At 35.1% G+C, this 7,145-nt stretch overlaps 1 pseudogene across 1 annotated transcript; it reads left to right on the top strand.

Moving 5' to 3' along the window:
- The first annotated feature begins 909 nt into the window (after window positions 1–909).
- LOC107623600 (agmatine deiminase-like) lies at window positions 910–6,500 on the top strand (annotated as a pseudogene). The gene is made up of 11 exons (XR_015902379.1): window positions 910–1,084; window positions 2,300–2,427; window positions 2,806–2,919; window positions 3,030–3,119; window positions 3,240–3,318; window positions 3,466–3,521; window positions 3,618–3,696; window positions 4,099–4,233; window positions 4,850–5,082; window positions 5,684–5,842; window positions 6,187–6,500. The product of XR_015902379.1 is annotated as an agmatine deiminase-like (transcript).
- Window positions 6,501–7,145: the final 645 nt, after the last annotated feature.

The raw sequence follows: 7,145 nt of genomic DNA, 5'->3' as shown, positions 1-7,145 counted from the left end.
TCTAAAAATTGAACCGGATCGACTGGTCAAACCAATTCAACCAGAAACCGATAGGGGTGGCAAAACGGGTCGCGCCCATCAGGCCGATCCGCTAAACCCGCTAAAAAAGGCGGGTCGGGCTAGGATTTGGAACCCGCCAAATTAAAAAAACCCGCCAAACCTGCACCGCCAAATTGGTTGGTTTTAGCGGGACGGGGCGGGCCGGTCCGCCGGGCTGAAGATTTTTATTTTTATTTTTTTATTAAATAAAAGAGTGATTACTATTATAAAATTAATAATTATAGAATTTTTAAACACTTTTTTTCATTTTTTGTTTTTATTCTTCTTTTAGTTATTAACTTTATTTATTTTATTTTACAATTTCGTATATATACTCAAATTATGTGACTTATTTTTTAAAATAAAGATGATTCTATTGACAAATATTATTTTGAACAATTTTATTGAAGTTAAAAAATTTTAAAAAAAATAGTAAAAGAATTATATTATAATTTGACTATTTTTTATTTGTATTTGATTTTTTAATTATTATTTTTTGGTTAATTTTAATGAATTTTATTTTTCAAAAAAAAAAAAAAAAAGTCAAGCGGGCTAGTCCGCCAACCCGCCAATCTATCATAAAGCGGGGCGGGTTAGCATTTTGAACCTATTTTAGTTGGCGGGGGGCCGGTCCGCCCCGTTTATAGAGCGGACCTAAGCGGGGTGGAGCGGGTCGGCCCACTTTGCCACCCCCTAAAAACCGGCAATAAAAACGATCCGGTCCATACTAATAACCGCTCAGATAAAAACCGTGGAAAACTGTTAAACCGGCCGATGGCTGGGGAAACTGGCCGATTCTTGAAAACGACGTCGTTTTTATGTGTCTTGAAAAAAAAAATGAAAACCCAAGTCCTCACTCCCCAACGCGTCACCCTTTCCCCCAACAACCCCCCCCCCCAAACCATTTCCTAGCTCGGCACGTCGTCCTCATCCTCGCTGGCTTCTCTGTTCGAGGCTTGGAGCAGCTCGCCGTCGTGTCGCCCCTCCCCTCGCCGCTCGCTGCTCGCCGTAGTCTCGCCACTCGCCGTCCTGCTGTCTGTCGAAGGTTAGTGGCACTGCTTTCACTTTTTCGGTTATTCCTTTTATGCTCTGTTTAGTGATTTGAGTATTTGACTGATTTCTGAATGTGAATTTGTGAATGTAAATCAAATAATTGATTTTGTGTTGTTAAAATTATTCTGCTGTTTTCACTGATTTCTGCTTATTCTGCTTTTTTTTCCCTTTAAATTTTGAAGTTTGAATGAAGTCTGATCTGATCTGCTACTTTTTTGAATTTTAATTACCTAAAGTCCTAAACAAATGTTTTCTTTTTTTTTGGGTTTTCTTTTCAGTACACTCATGTTTTTAGAATTTTGCTGGTTAGACTCATTAAACAGAAAGAAAAATGAACTTCAAGAATGTTTAGTGCATTTAAATTGATTTAATGATGAATCTGTTGTGCTGTTGGTAATAGTTTTTTTGATTGGATTTATCCTTTGAGAGCTACTGTTAGTGTGGTTTGGTGTTGCCTTATTGATTTCAGTTGTGGTTTCATGGATGATTATTTGATTTTTGGCTGTGTTGCTGCCTTATTGATTTCAGTTATGGTTTTATGGATGATTATTTGATTTCTGGCTGTGTTGCTTCTGTTTTTAATGTTGTGAATGACTTATTGATTTCAGTTATAGATGATAGTATTAATCAATAAGCAATTTGCTGGTAATAAGCAAATGATGCTGCTAATCCTAATCCTCCTAGTTCTATCGATACTCCGTCACAAGGTTCTAATTTATAGCTTGGAAATATGTTGCTCTGGAAGTAGTGAATGGAAAACCACAATATCAATGTTTATTTTGTCTACAACCATTTAATATTTAGATATTTCTTTTTACTATTTAATTTTTTAGTTTGTATTTTGATAATATCATATAGATTTGGTTGATGACATTTCATGTAATGTTTTAAATTTAAAGATATTTTAATATTTATATTAGACTATAATTATATTTTAGGATGTTTATTTATAATTTATTTATTATTTTATTCTAAAACGGTTTTTCTGGTTGAACTACGGTTAGACCGGTTGGACCAGTAAACCAGTAACTCGAGCAGTTTGTTGACCGGTCCGGTTCTCAGAACCTTGCTAGGGACCATTACTTTTGCAAAGGTCATGCATGCAGTTTTAGGGTAGATCTACTCACTTTTTTTAATAAGATTTTTTTTTACTCATATATAGGTGTAGAACTGTAGATTCTCATTGTTGTCTCAGTCTTTGACACAGGAAAAAATCACAAGAGGATAGTGTGAAGGCAGATTGTTGTGATGGATCTACAAGGCTTGCCTGCGAGTCATGGATTCCGCATGCCTGCGGAGTGGGAACCTCACACTCAATGTTGGATAGGTTGGCCTGTGAGTTACATAATTCACCCTCTTTTATTCTTATTTTTCTTAAAGCAAATAGACACTTCACAGCACCAAAAGTAATCACAAGGTTCAATTCATGGTCATAGCTTTATACATGGTTTCACACATCTCTCATCACAGATGGTTGTTATTGAGACGTGACAGAAATATAGGAACATAGAGATTGTAAATTTGTGTCCACTATAGAAAATATATGAAACTAGTGTCTTGAGACTCTCAATTTTGTGTACCTGTCTCTTTGTATTTGTGTCGTGTTTTAGCCGCCCAAGGCAGCCTTGAAAAACTAGTGAAACAGTGTTTGGTGGTGGACTTTTGGGGTCTTTTGGTGATTGGTATGAGTACTAGGTTGGTGTTATTTGACAGGAACGCCCAGATAACTGGAGAGAGAATGCTGTTCCTGCTCAAGATGTGTTTGCCAAGGTAGCATCTGCAATCTCAAGATTTGAGGATGTAACTGTTTGTGCTAGTTCTGGCCAGGTTGGTTGAAGTTTGACATTTTCATTATTTGGCTAGTATCTTGAGGAGTGGATTCAGTTGTTTCTGATGATATGGGGCTTTTGATGCTTGAAATTTCTTTGCCATTTTAGTGGGAGAATGCCAGGAGAATGCTACCTGAACATATCAGGGTCCTTGAGATCAGCATGAATGATTCTTGGTTTCGTGACACCGGACCAACTGTGAGTTTTTCTCCTTATACATGGATGAGTTTTCTGATCAAGTTAGATACTAGATGTTTGGATTTCTACACATGCAGAATTTTCATTGTTGACAAAAATTTTCTCTGTTTTGTTCAATAGTTTGTTGTGAAAAGATCAAAGTCTGGTGAGGCAGAGCAAACTATTGCAGGAATTGACTGGAATTTTAATAGCTGGGGAGGTAAGCACTTAAGACCTTTGATATTGGACGTTCTATTTCCAAACAAGGACTGTTTCTTTTGTGGAATGAATGAAGTACATATGATTAGTTGATGTTATGTCTTCATTATTGTTAGTTCAGCTAATGGAGTTTATAAATCTTTTCCAGGGTTAGAAGATGGATGTTATACTGATTGGAGTTTGGATATCCTTGTTGCTAGGAAGGTGTGTGTAGTTAAATATTTAACATTTTTATTTTTGTCATCTTTTACTCTATTGCAAAATGCCTACATGACTTCGCTATCGTCATATGTTTGCTAGATTTTGGCAATTGAGAGGGTTCATAGATTTTCACATTCAATGATACTTGAAGGTGGAAGCATACATGTTGATGGAGAAGGTAAGAGTTGTTGGCTTGCTGAATTTTTTTAAAAAAAAAAATATAAATTCCTGGTTTTCTTGTTGTTTAATATAAATTCCCCCATATTATGAAGAAATATACACTTTTGATAATTGATATAAAGTAGACAATGAGTCTGCTTATTAAATGCTATTAGGTTGCTCTTAAACTTCTCTAAGATGTAGTTTTATAGTGCTAATCCTTTCATAAATTAAGTGCTAACTAGGCAGGATGATTGTTTATATGTAATTATGTTCATGAACTTGTGGTTTAAGTTTATTCTTTTGTTTCTATATGTTCTGAGATCAAATGAACTGTGCTTGAATATAATGCTCTGTAGCTATATAGCTTACAAAATTTATAAGTTCTTCTTTTAACTTGAGCAACCTTTTCTTGCTTCAGGTACTTGCCTTACCACTGAAGAGTGTCTCTTGAACAAGAACAGAAATCCTCATATGAGTAAGAACCAAATAGAGGATCAACTTAAGACATATCTTGGAGTCAGCAAGATTATATGGTTGCCCCGTGGATTGTATGGTATATAAACTTGATGCTGATCTTTTAGACTAAGAATTTTCCTATGAATTGATATTATAATGATCAGAATTTTGAATTTGGTGTAGTCAAAGATTTTTGTAAAGACCATTTATCATGAGGTGCAGTATATGTTCTGATATGGATTGGTGTTTGGATAAGAATAACTCCATTTATGAATAAAAGCCTCGTTTCATTTGTCATAAAAAAATGGGCCAATCTAATATGCAGCTTAGTATGCAATATAGCTTAAGAACAAGTTGTACACCCATTTAATGATACCACTCTGGTTTAATAAGTTCAAATCTGAATGTGTGTGTTTTCTAATGCACATTCTGTCTGGAAATTAGTATCTTGTTATTTTGAATATGCTTTTGCCGGTAAATTAAAGACTCTAGAGCTTCACTATTATCGTCTACACATTACTACATTTTTTTTTCTGCAATGTAATGTTATTATTACATTTATACTGATTAAAGCAATTTCTGCGCTAGGAATCTTATGCTCTTATGTAGAGATGATGTGAAAAATATTGTGATACAAGTTTTAGGTTCAAAGTGATACTTAGATGTTATTCACTCCCTAAAATCTGATTGAGAAGTATGCTGCTTTTGTACAGGAGATGATGATACTAATGGCCATATTGATAACATGTGCTGTTTCACTAGGCCTGGTGTGGTTTTGCTGTCTTGGACTGATGATGAAAGTGATCCTCAATATGAAAGATCTATGTAAGCATATTCTCTGCTTTCTAATGAAACTGATGCCAATGGTAGAAAATTTGAAATCATTAAACTCCATGTTCCTGGACCACTATATATGACAGAGAAAGAGGCAGCTGGAGTAGTTCAAGTAAGCATCCAAGTTCATATTTCTTGTCTTGTCAATAAAAAATATAATTTCTTCAAAGTTGGATGTTATAAAAGAAAGGTATCATCTTATTATTTCATTTCATTTGAAGACTTATGCTAATATTTTGTAAGATTTAATTCAAAGTTTCTCACCATCTATATCAAATCTTGATGTAATGTTTGAGGCCATTCTGTTTCTTAATGGGAAATTGATTGGGCATATATCAAGTCATATCCCTCTATTTTGGTTAATACTAAGTTCTAATGTTGGATAGTATCTACTAAGTATTATGTGTGATGTTTCTTTGATGGAATTTCTCTCTGTTTATACAAATTCAGAGATATGAACCAGTTCTGTTTTGTTAGAATGTGGTGGTTTGTGATCAGGTGTACAGTTTAAATTGAGATATCCTGTTTCTTTTGATGACTTTGCTAACTGATTATACCAAAAAACTTGTCTACCAAGCTTAGAGAAATGTTGATGACTGAAGTGATGAATTTAATTTACACACTTCTGACTGAAATTATTCAATATTCATGCAACTGCCGTTGAATCAGTTCACTCCATGCCTTTTCTGAACTAATATAACTATATTTTTCAGGGTGATGATGGTAAGGCAAGACTTCCAGGTACTAGGCTTGCTGCTTCCTATGTGAACTTTTACATTGCAAATGGAGGTATCATTGTACCACAATTCGGAGATAAGAAGTGGGACGATGAAGCTGTTCGAGTCCTATCAAAGGCCTTCCCAGATCACAGAGTAAGTAAAACTGCTTGTTAAAATGCTATTTTTGTTGAAGAATGTTTCACCAAATGGTAACCTTTCAGAGTGAAGTATTATTTGCAATAATTACTTCAGCTTTCGCGAATCAAGGCGTTATCCTAAACATCTGGAAGAATACCAAATTTGAATACCCAAGAGTCTATTTGGTTTATGTATTTATTTTCAATGTTTTTGGTTTTCAAAATTATTTTGGAATAAAAAATGAATACAGTACAAGAAAGAACAAAATTTGTGTTTTGTTCTCTCTCTCTCTCTCTCTCTTTGGGGTTCTTGATGTATTTTTTTGGTTACTGACATTCTTAATTGTGGCTAATATCTAGGTTGTTGGAATCGAAGGTTCAAGGGAGATTGTTTTAGCTGGTGGAAATATACACTGCATTACTCAGCAACAACCAGCCTTTTGAGCAAAGTACTGTCAACATTTGTTCACGAGTGTTGTATTTGCATTGAAATTTGTAGTCTCTGGATCATTGATTAAACTGTTTGGTTCATTCCATTAATCTTCAAATGATTGATCCACAGAGGCTCAAAAGTGTGTTTAAGTGCATTGAAACAAAATGTAAACTGGCATTTTTCAAGTTGGAAAATCTAAATGAATGAATAAATTAGAGATTTCTAGTTTTTACTTTGTAAAGGTACTTGAATGCTTCCAACTATGATCTACCAATGTATCTATGAAATTTTTCTTCATTTTTCAAGTCAAGTCTTCCCTCAGGTGTTGTTATAATTGAATTTCATGTAAGTTTGGTATGTTTTGTTGAAGCAAAATCTTTAAAGGATTATACAATATGATCCTTAAAGTAGAATCAAATTTCTTAGAGTAAACTATCATTTCTACCAACGAAAGTTGAACAGACATATCTATCCATAGAAAAAGAAAATTAGTACCCATAAAATATGGGTCTTGCACAACAAAATTATCCAAACACTAAAAAATTACTTAAAATCTCTAAATTACCCTTATCTTCACCACTACTTTTCTAATCTCAAATCCCACTACCACATCTTTCACTAAGCCACCCTAAATAGAAGAGTTTCTAACCCTAACCCTCTTCACCTAGCCACCATCCCCTTTTCCTGCAAAACTCACACATAGAGACATTACACACACACCCCCACCCGAGGAAGAAGAGAAGAGGAGGGGGAGGGAGACCGCACTGGCAACGTGGGGACTCGCCGCCGCTATCGCATAATCGTCGCCGTTGTTGAGGGAGCCCGAGGAGATGCGAGCCAGAACCAAGGAAGGAGGAGTTGTCGCCACTGTCACGCCTTGCTGCTA

Source organism: Arachis ipaensis, chromosome B1 (genome assembly GCF_059453495.1).
Source record: "Arachis ipaensis isolate K30076 ecotype BB chromosome B1, ASM5945349v1, whole genome shotgun sequence".
NCBI lineage: Eukaryota > Viridiplantae > Streptophyta > Magnoliopsida > Fabales > Fabaceae > Arachis > Arachis ipaensis.
This window is presented reverse-complemented; position numbering and strand designations above follow the sequence as displayed.